The sequence below is a fragment of the Notolabrus celidotus genome, chromosome 17 (assembly GCF_009762535.1).
Source record: "Notolabrus celidotus isolate fNotCel1 chromosome 17, fNotCel1.pri, whole genome shotgun sequence".
NCBI lineage: Eukaryota > Metazoa > Chordata > Actinopteri > Labriformes > Labridae > Notolabrus > Notolabrus celidotus.
This window is the reverse complement of record NC_048288.1, coordinates 11,531,373-11,542,882: the sequence shown is the minus strand read 5'-3', so window position 1 is coordinate 11,542,882 and position 11,510 is coordinate 11,531,373. Positions and strand designations below refer to the sequence as shown.

The 11,510-nt window shown below is 40.2% G+C and overlaps 1 long non-coding RNA gene across 1 annotated transcript; it reads left to right on the top strand.

Annotated features, from left to right (window-relative positions):
- The first annotated feature begins 853 nt into the window (after window positions 1–853).
- On the top strand, window positions 854–9,265 carry LOC117828811. The gene is made up of 3 exons (XR_004634499.1): window positions 854–994; window positions 2,892–2,998; window positions 8,815–9,265. It is a non-coding gene; the product is annotated as an uncharacterized LOC117828811 (long non-coding RNA).
- The last annotated feature ends 2,245 nt before the right edge of the window (window positions 9,266–11,510 follow it).

Genomic DNA, 11,510 nt, shown 5'->3' with positions numbered 1-11,510 from the left:
GAGTAAGAGAGAGAGGTGATAGTGATGAGATGAGTAGTAGAAGCTGTTGCCGCTGAAGTCCAGCACGTCTGTTTCAGCTGGAGTCCAGAACGTCCGTAGCAGGAGGACGTCTAAGGCAGGTCAGAGGAACCTACGAGACAATGGAGCTCAGGGACTCCAGAGAGGTCTATGGTTAGTAATTTTAATAGGACAGGCAGAGGTACAGTAAGTGATGAAGGGGTTGGGGGGAAGGGGGTGAGCTAGGATCCCAGTGTGTCAGTGCGCCAGTTCCCCCGGCAGGCATTCAGATAAGCGTCTCATCTGTCATACCGATATAACAGAGGTATGATAAGTACACTACTTCCTTCTCTATTTACTGGTCATGGTTTATAGACGGACTAAATACTTGCAAACCAAGAATGGAGGGGGAGTTGAGAATGTCTACGAGATATTTGTGAGCCCCACTTGCATTCAGATCCGTCATGTGTTCCTTTCATTAAGTTGTCCATTTTCTTTAGCCTATGTTGTAATTTGTCTTTGATTTCCTGTTTTATGTAGTGGATTGACCCTGTGTTTCATGTCCTGTTTCCTCCCTGTCTGTATTCTGTATTAGTAACGAGTTATCCTTATGTCTTCCTTGTGTTGTTTATTAGTGATCCATGTCTTGTGTTGCTTTCTCTTGTGTTTCAGTTAAGTCTGTTGTATTTCCTGTTTTATTTTGTAGTTCTTGCTGCCTGTGTATCTGGTTTAGTTTTACATCCTGTCCGTGTGTGTTTTCCCTCCACTTTGATTACCCTATTTTGTTTCAGCTTTGTCCACACCTGTTGCTCGTTAACTTTAGTGTATTTAGCCCCTGTTGTTTCCCCCCTTTGTGTTGTTAGATCATTACTTCATCTCATGTTCCCTTTGTTTACTAGCTTCCAGTATTCTTCATTGTTTACCTCCTCTTGCTCCCCGTGGTTCCCTTTGGTTTTCATTTGGACACTTTGGATTTTATTTTTCTTGGACATTTAGAGTAAGTTTTTATTGTTGACCTTCTGCTTTTGCATTTTTGTTAACAAATCATCAGGTAATTGCTGATGACATCCATTATTCTATTTAAGCAGATGCTTTCTGCCTCTTTTGGGCACCACACGGACATTTATCCAAACAAAGGATGTTTTCACAAAACGTGTCTAAATTGAAGTTAATTTACATAATAGTTGAAAGGGTTTACCTGGGATATTTCTGAATCAAGTCCTTCAATAAAAATTGAATATATTTAGCTTAAAACCTAAAAAGCTAATATTACTCTGACAAAAGGTAAACCAGAGTTGTGCAATTCCAAAGAACAATCAAACAAACAGAGGCCGTATTCCACTAGGAGACACTCTTTTTGCAGAACACCATCCTTTATTTGAACTGCTATGCTTGGCAATTTAAGTGGTGTCATTTGGAGGCCTTAAGTCAGGGCATCTGTTTTATTTATTCTTATATATAAAAATATAATCTAGTGTTTTTTGAGTTCAGCCCACTGTGAGATGAGGAGATGACATATCTCGGCCATTTCCTTGCTTATTTTTTTAAATCTCCCTCCAAATCCTCCAAATTATATATTTAGCCCCTAAATAACCTTAAAACATAAGCTCTGAGAGAAATGACATTCTAGTTCCAGAAATGGTATGTTTAAAGCTTTCTTGCTGTAAAGCCGACATGTGTTTTTTGTTATTTCAGGGCTGATACAATGGTGGCAGTAACTGCACCCATGGCTTTCATAAAATAAGCATCTTGTCAAACCAGCGTGCATTCACTGCTGAGCATCTCTCTGTGCTCTGTGCTATGAGTCTGATATTCCTCCTGTAAAGCCCACAGCTACCACTTAGCCTGTCCAGAAAAGCGGAGTATCTATCAGAATTATAAAACCGAACCTTTGATCAAAGGATTTGGGATTATCAAGAACTTGCAATTTAGAGTTAAAAAGAGGCAGCTGATAGGTTGAACTGCGAAAACCGTTTCAGCTGACAAAGTAGATAAGGCTCAAGAGGAGTGCTGGGAAGAAACGCACAATACAAATGCCACAGTGTTTATGTGTGTGAGTGTGTGTGTTAGTGTGGATGCCTTAAGCCATTTCTGCAATAAGGCAGACTTTCTCTCCTTTTGTCTTCCAGCAAACAGACAAATTTAGTAATTGCAATGAAGATTTACCCATACTATAATTACTAGGAAACCTTATTAAGATCGAGATGATGAGTCTTTCTTTTTCAGTTAATGCTCAAACACAACCTCTTGCTGGGCTCATAAATATCCACAGAGATCAAAGTTATAGGAGCTCAAAACGTGACATTTAGGACCGCGGGTATGCACCATGTCTTTTTAAGGCGGAGTGGTAGAGTACATCTCTACATCCCCTCACAGGAGGGGATAGAAGCATGATGGATCAGTGCTCTAATTCATCGATTGTGTTAAATTGCTCAGACTGGGATGAAATGCAAATTAATGGCGTAGAGCTTGAGTCACTGTGATGTAGTACGTTTGAGATGTTCAGTGGGGTGGCTGCTTGTCCATCACAGCAATTAACAGAGGGAGAAAAAGATGAAAAAAGAGGTGAGGGGGATGTAACAGAAAAAGGGAGAAACTAAACCGTCACATAAGCCTCATTCACAAGCTCACCTGAAATTTTCAGTAGCTCTGCCCCTGATGTTTTCCGGAGTTGCTTGTTAACTCATGTCCTATGCTGCGTGACGTCATCCGTGCCTGATGAAGGGGGTCATAGCCAGATTTAAATGCTGCATGAGTCTCAGGATGACATATTTTGCATTCGTATCAATGGAACTTGTTAATGGACGTTTGTGCAGATGTCTGTGTTGTTCTCTTCTTGAAAATGAACCTCTGTCTTCATCCTGCAGTAATCTGGTTACATGTTGCTCTTCTAGGTTGGAGTAATTCCTGCTGTGTTCTCACATCCTCAACTTCACATAGACATCTTACTTGAGGGCCTGCAGGTTTTGGCTGTTCACATTCATGCATGCAGCTCACCCCGGTAAGTTTACGATGTTTTGTGCAAGTGTGAACCTAGCTTAAGGCTTATTTAGCCTAAAGCAGCTCATCTTCATGTCCTGTTTCAGACAATGTCTTCCTTGTGTTGTTTATAAGTGATCCATGTCTTGTTTGTATTTTCTGGTGTTCCTTTGTCCAGTCTGTTGTTTCCTGTTTTATTTTGTAGTTTTTGATCCCTGTGTGTTTCGGTTAGTTTGACTTCCTGCCCTTGTGTGTTTTCCCTCCACTTTGATTACCTTGATGAGTTTCACCTGCGTCCTGTGGCCACACCTGTTGCTGGTTACCTAGTGTGTATTTAGCATAGACTGTATAAAATATGGACATAGTATCCTTGATTTCACCCATTTTTTCCTGAGCCCTGTTTGAAGCCAATCGACGGCGGCAGCCATATTAGAAATGCAGAACTAAACCAGGCAGAGTGTGACGTAAAGGGGCGGGGTTTGAGCCTCCTAGCCAACAGCTATGTGTTCCTGACCGGGAGTCAAGTCAGTCAAGTCCTTATTTGGGCAAAAACTTGTAATCTTAATATCTTATGAACCATCACGTTAGAAAAAAATTCACCCACTGTTCAGTGTGTGCCGATAGAGAGATTAGCTACGTAGGGCCAAGCCGTTTTTTTAACCAGGCTGTAAACATGTTTATTAATGCTGCAAAGATTGTCCTTTTTGAATTGGTGTCTACGTGGTTACCGGTGTTTCTGTAGCCAGCCTCAAGCGGATTCTTGATGAATTGCAGTTTATAACACTTCCGCATGGGCTTCATAGTTTGAGACCGGAGGTTGCCGCTTGGTATTTAGTCTCTGTGTTTCCTCCCTTATATTGTTGTGTCATTACGTCATCACATGTACTTGGTGTTTACTTGCTACCAGTGTTCTTTATTGGTCATCCTTTTGGATTTTCTCCAGCTTGGATCTTCGGGAAGATTATTTTGCCTCCTCATATTTCTCATGTTTCCCAACATTTGGACCAACACAGTCTATCATACTGTCCGCATATTGTTTTTTGTTTGTCTTTCACCTTTTCTCCTTTCTACTTTTTCAGTTTTTACCAAAAGAAAACCAAATTTCTTCCATACGTCAGATTTAAATGCGGCCGGAGTATCCACAATTACAAAATCTCTGATTCTTGCCCACCGGTGTCAACCATTTTAGCAGAGGTTTAACAATAATTATAATAATTGATTGAGGTTGATGAATGAGCTTGCTGCCCATGTTAATATTAGTATCAAATGTCCAAATGTAGCTGTTAGACAAATGGTCAGGTGAGGAAGGACAAATGTGTTTCCACAATCAGAGCAGAGTTGGTGGGCTTTGCTAAAGCCTTCCGGCTTCCTCAGCTCCAGCCTCCTGATAGCCTTATGATCCTAGCAATGTTAGAATATCCACTCCTTCCTCCCGCTCCCCAGCTGAAGTTAGCCATGAAAAATGTAATGGAGATCCTTCAAATAAATAGACACAACAGTAAGACCTGAAAGTAACACCTGGAAGAAATCATCTTAGCTCCCTCTAGGATATCTTTACAAAATGCGTTGAGGTCCACTGATGATGCACAATAAACACTTTTCTTCAAAAAGGCTTTGTTTGGACGTGTGTGTGATGAAGCCTGTTTCAACATGGCACCCTGAATGCCTGTTGTCTTTTGGCCAAACTGCTGATGATATGGATTAGATGTCCCTCTCTCCGTGCCCAGCGTTCTTTCTCTCTTTCCATCTTTCTTGCTCACACACACACACACACACACACACACACACACACACACACACACACACACACACACACACACATATATATACACACAAACACACACACACACCTCTGTCTCCTGCTTGCCTTCTTCCCAGTGCATGCGGCCCTCTGGCTCAGCTCGCCGGTGTGGATTATAGCTCTCTCATGGCTATCATGATCTTACACAAACAACATTTGTCAGCTCATTTATCACTGTTCCCCCCTGGTTGTCCACTCTCGTCTATTCATCTACGCTCTATTTCTGCATCCCTGCCTGCAGGGTGAAAATACATGTTACCTCCACAACTGAAAATAACCCCCAAAAGTCCCCTCTGATATTTGCGCAAATCTGCAAATGTCAACACGGATAATTGATGCTTGACTAACTCGCTAACACCCATTGTGTTTCTTCTAACAAGACGGGACTAGAGCACCTTGTAGAAAAGCCATGATTCCAGCTTGCAACAATTGCAGTGTCACTTTTGGAGATGATTATCCAGCTATGATCAAGTAGGATCTGTTGTGGCAGGAGAATGGTTTAGTGTAGAAAGATGAAGACTCTCTGGCTTAGGGTCAACAAGGTGCACGTGACACATAAACAGACTTTGATTAACAGCGTTGCTGAGGTGGAATGAAAAATAGGTGTGGTATATAAACATTTGAATGCAGCTGCACATGCAGTTTTAATAGATAAGGTTTCTTAGTAGTGGTTAGGCAAGTGGAGACAAGGCAGCCTGATTTTTATGACACATGTTAAACTCAAAGGCTATTTTACGTGCTTCATCGAAAAAAGGCTGAATGAAGCTAACTCCATGGCCAAACCATAAAGCATTGATGGAACAACTGGGTCTAATAATTTTGCCATACTGTGAAGGAAAATTTTGATGGTGTGGTTATTAGACCAGTAGAAGTGTGCTGTGCCATTGGGAAACTGGCAGCGAACAAATCATGTGGCCTCGACCAGATAACAGCAGCATATCTGAAGGATGCTAGCCATAGAACTGCAGTATTGCTTGATTTGTGTTCTTCCATTGTTAATGCATGGGGTGCTACCTGACTTTGTGCTGTGTGTTATTAGTTCCAGTAGTCAAGGATAAAAAGGTTGAATATTTAGACTTTAGACTTTATTGTCCCCTTGGGGAAATTCTTTCTACAGCATAGACAAACACAAGAATATCTATCAATTAAAGACCAACTGCTCTGATTAGCGTTCTTTCCAAAGTTGTAAGACCTGATCCTCTTGGATGGTTTCCAATAATACATAAAAAAAACAAAATCATGGCCTAAACCAGTTATTAGGTTAGCGCCATGATTTTTCAAAACAAGGCATCAAAAAATGGTACCAATCAATGTATAAAGCATTACATGGCTTTTACGTTGGAAGCACAAAGGAAAGCTACAAAGTCATAGCATGCTTCTTATTGGGTTTGACTTAGGGGGTTAGTTTGATGCATGACTCATGAGGAATGGGAATTGGTTAAGGCAGGTCATAATGTTGGACATTGACGTCCCCGCTTGCGGAAGAGGAAGCAGTTTGTCATCTCTTTGATATGCATCAACTGGAATCGACAGGGGTCTCGGGTAATGTATTGATGCAGACCTCCAGAGCAGAGAGGCTAACATGCTGCTGAGGTCTGCCCAGCGAGAGTGCCTGTATGGTGGACCCCTTTCCAGGGAAGTGCCCCTGCCTGTCATTGTTTGACACGGTCACATGACCACATTCGGTGTCTGATAATTAAAAAATGGGCCATTCTTGCCTTTGTCTCTCAGTGATTTTATTTATTGATGTATTAAATAGAGATGAAAATGTATGGCTCTGTGATCACCTAATCTGATCACCTAATCAGTCTAATCTTTGAATTACACACAAGACAAGAAAGTTGAAAGAAAGAGCAGCAGAACTTTTCTCTCATCCTCTCACCTTGGATTGTTTTGGCAAGAGGTGAAACAGTCTGAGTCTGATGAAGAAGCATGGGGTGAGTTATAAGTGACAACACATTGTTACATCACATGAAGGAGGAGCAAGAAGCACCATTGTCATGTTCTGATGGCTATAAGCCTAGTACAGGATGGAAATTCAGTACATCTTGTCCTCAATAAAAAACTGTGTCGATGAAAAGAAGTGAAAGGTGCACTAATTCATCGAGACTGCTGCACTAATCTCCTGAGAGAGGGGGATAATGGATCTTCACATATCGTTGTGATGGACTAGTGTATGGACAGAGGTGCATCTCATTTGTCCTTCCCACCTGATGCGATCCAACAGATATTGCAGTTCCTTTTTCAAAACCTGTGTCCTTCACCATGAGAGCTGCTAAGATGACAGAAATGTCTTAATACCTCAATAAGTGAAATGAAACTTTATTGATCCCTGTGGGGAAATTGGATCATTGCAGCAGCAAAACAGGGATAAGGTTCAGAATAGGAATACAAGAAGAAACATTTATAAGCACTTATGTGGTTTTATTTTTGGTTTGAAATGTGGATTAGTGTGTGGTTGTGTTGCCATTAAAAAGTGTACTACATAATGGGATCTATAAGTCCACTTAAGTAATTCAATATTGAGAGCTTTAGATCAGCTTGTCTTTTTGTCTTCATCCGTCAAATCAATTTTTTTTTATGTCTTTGTTGCCGTTGTTGCTACTACATTGTAAAATCTAACAGTAATGCCAGTTTTGAGGAGGGCTGGCTCACTTTTCAGCAATGTTAATGCTGATTGGTGAATTCATTACAGATTGCGGTCACTCATAGCACCAGGAATTGTGCATCATTTACCCTGCTATCTGCTCTATCTTAAGGTCCAGTTTGAAAAGCATACTGTGTTAATGATATTCAAGCATGCAAGCCAATAGAGTTTTGCAGCACTGTGCAGTTTGCTCTTGTTTTGCATCTGATTGTGGAGATGAGCTGTAACTGAAGTAGCTGCAGTGCGCTTTTATCTTCATGTACTTGTCAACAAGTACTTGATTCACTGAATGGAGAGGGGACATGTTCTACCAGTGTACTTTGAAGTATATTCATAGTGGATTTGGTACAATTTTCACAATTTATAATGAAGCTTTCTTTGTCCTGAGTCAGCAGAAGCAGAAATCAACAGATAAAAACACATATCGCTCAACTTTATTCATGAATAAGGCTTATCAAAATCTGAGGGTGTATCAGATAACTTCACACATTTAAGAACAGTGCATCAGAAAAACTGAAAAATGTGTGATTATTGTATGATGAGTGATTTGAATGGTTTCAAATTTGTGAATCAAATTGTTTCAAAAAACACTGAATTCTCTGCGCTTATGTTTTGGTTGGTGTACCACAGTATATGCCTTCACCATCCACCTACTCCCACGTTTTACACTCATAAAATCATTATAACAAAAAGACAATGAGAGAAACCCTTGAATGATGCGTCTTGATTTAAATGCAGAATTTAATTGTTGCCAAATGTTACAGTTATACGACATATGCATATTGAAAGAGGCTTTATACAGTATATAATAAGTCGTGAGCTCTAGGGTATTGTGCACACACGGTTTATACTTAACATGGCCAACAGTTATACACTCCTCTGCATCCACTTCTGAGTCTGCCTAGTTTCTTTAATTTCTGAAAACATCCTAGTTTGAGTGCATTAACAGTCTCAACAGCTATCAGCCTTTGGTCTTTTGTTTGGAACCCCACTGCTGTCATCCAAATTGAACAATATGTGTAAATATTCATAAGGGTCTTGCATTGAATTGTTATGCTTAATTGTGGGAGTGTGGTGGGTGGAATACAAGGCTTTACCATGTGTTCACATATGGATTATTGTCTTTATTTTTATTTTTTGCACAGTAGTTCACTTAGCTACACACTGTTTTCCACCTCAGCAATGGCGGGAAAATGTAAACCCTGTTGATACAACTAAAAACCTTGATACTAAACTGACAAGACACACACTATGGAAAAATCTTAATGACACACTTTGAAAACACATGGAATTGTCTATTCCCAGTAAATATATTGAATGCTAAAATTGACCTGCTAAAACATCAATCTATCTATCCATTTTCATCTGCTTATCCAAAATCGGGTTGCAGGGGTAGCAGTCTAAGCAAATCGACCCAGACATCCCTTTCCTCAGCAATGTTTTTCAACTCATCCAGTGGAATCCAGAGGCATTCCCAGGCCAGATGGGATGTGTAGTCCCGCAACCAAGTTCTTGGTCTGCCCTGAGGCCTCGGTCCAGGCAATCACGCCAGGAGTGCCTGCAAAGGGAGGCGTCCTGGAGGCATCCTTATCTAAAGCCCAAACCACCTCAGCTGACTCCTTTGGATTCGAAGGAGCAGCAGCTCTTCTCCAAGCTCCCTCCTGATGCCCAAACCCAGCACAGCCACCGTTATGACCATTGAAATCAATGCCAACTTTCTTGATTGGTAAATACCCTTGCGGATGCATTTTCCTGCAAATACAGGTGCCCTTGGTGCAACCAATTACAACAAAACTGTGGTGTTGTCTTGGTGCATTGTTTTAAATTCAAGTGTTGCCAAAAAAGCGTATCAATTTTTATCTTCTTACATGGAAGAAATAACGTATTATTTATTTGGAAATAGTGGAACTTCAGTTTTAAATAAAGTGGTATAAACTGCAAATGCTGTCAAGAAAAAGAAAAAAGCCCAAACTAAATGATGCAGTAATAAACATGGTAAAGTAATAAAATATTTTTATCACAATTTAGCTATTTTCATAGTTGTAAAAAAAAAGATTTGATCATTATCCACAGCAGCAGCCAACCACAATCAAAAAGCTGTAACAGTTTTCAACACAACATTTTTGTTCCGGTGGGCCCCATCTGCTCTGATTGAAGTCAAAAATTGATGAACCAATGCATTAAGCTGTTCTTAAAATCTCAGTGATTAGCTCTGTTTTTCTACCTTCTTACTATTTCAGTCAGTGGAGTGTGGGCGGCGGGAGTCATCCCAGCACATCCCGCTGCGCTGATATTTTCAGATTTGAGCTTGTACGGCAATCTGTAGAATGTCAAAGGATTATTATAGGAAGTAGATAGATACCATGTGAGGCAGCTTAATCACTGGCCAAACCTACTGGCAAGAGTACCTAACTTTCTGAAGCTCCCTGCCATATTAAGTAGTCACAGATGGAATAATTTAATTTGCGCTGCATTCTCCAAGTTTGGAACTTTGTTCATTAAAGTGTGGGGGATGTGTGGAAGTAAATTGGCCCCACATTACACCTTTAAATTAATATTTTATGTTACAGAGGGATAACTAGTGAGGGATTTATTTATATGATAGCAGAAAGGTCAGTGCTTTTAATTGTAGTTTAGTGGACAGTCAAGTTGGACTGACTTTACTTTTGTATCGTCTAGTTTTCAATCAAGACTTTCCTACTATACAGGCTCAGAAACAATTGATTCTTTAGTCTCAAATATTGGTCAAGTAACCCATGGCTGTTGCTTGAAAGACTGATTTAAATCATACTTTTACTTACAAAAAGCAATTTTGTAAATACATTTGCCATTTTGCTCTCCATTCTTTAATAGTTTTAACATTGTGTGTTTACTGTTCAGTCCCATAGACTGTGCTAATCAATGAGGTTCATTACACAAACATGTATTTTTTTTAACCCCTGGAGTATGCCTCTGAGGCTATAAAGAGGCTCCAAAGGTGTCTTGAGGATAGTTAAAGAAGCGTACTTTGTTTTTTCAGTCAAAATATTTTATCAATTATTATATGCAAATCCGAAAAATGAACACTAGAAATTGATTTTTATTATAAGACTGTTTTTGTTTCCTTTTGTTTTAATTTCACACTAGAAAGGGCTGTCATCAATGTGTTTATTTTCTACCAACTTCTCATTTAGTTAATTATGTCTTCCCCACTTACGCCTTTGAATGAATCTAATGAAATCACCAAATTTGACTCAACAACATAACAATATTTAGCAACAATCTGATTGAAATGGCACAAAAAGAAACTGCTGTTTCGGATGCTAACATAGTAGATGTAGATATTGAAATTGGTCGATGTTGCTGTTGTAATTCAGCACTGGTTCAAAGTTAACCCACTTCAATATTAAAATTACCATTAAAGCTGGAGTAGGACATCCTGAGAAAGCCGCAGCAGTTAGCTTGATTTTGAAAGCACACAGACGAAAAGAGCCCTCCCTCTGTCTTCAGGGCAGCCTGTAGGGAGAGGGGAGGGACATGCCTCCAAACCTCCAAACACATGAACGCACTGTGGCAGACTACAGCTGGAGGATGACGTCACGATAGCTAGCTATGGAGAGGCGAGCGATTGACTTTCTTATTTTCATCGAAGGAAAAACACGTCTATCTCCCATGTAAGTAAACCACTTATATTACCACATTAAAAAATGATGGTATTAGTCAGAATGCACAGCATAGCCTGCATGTTAGCTTTACTTGTGTTTGTTTTTATCATCTGAATACAGCTGGAGTAAGTTGTTGCTGCCGGGCTAATAACTCCTGGCTTGTCATGTCTATTTTGATTTAGCATCGCATTTCATGATGTTTAGTTACTAGACGGCTACAGTGCCTATAAATTTATTAGCGTTCACCATTGTTGACAGTCTTCATTTTCGTGTTGGAACAACATATTGACTGTTTTTTGTGCTTGTTAGAGCTCTCATGATGACTGCTGATTACGATCCTGAGCCAAGCACCTCAGGTCGGAGAGGACAATGCCGGGGTTGAGTGCAAGACAGAGCCAGACGAGCAAGAGGGAGAGCAACGACCGGGGACGAGCTCCAGATC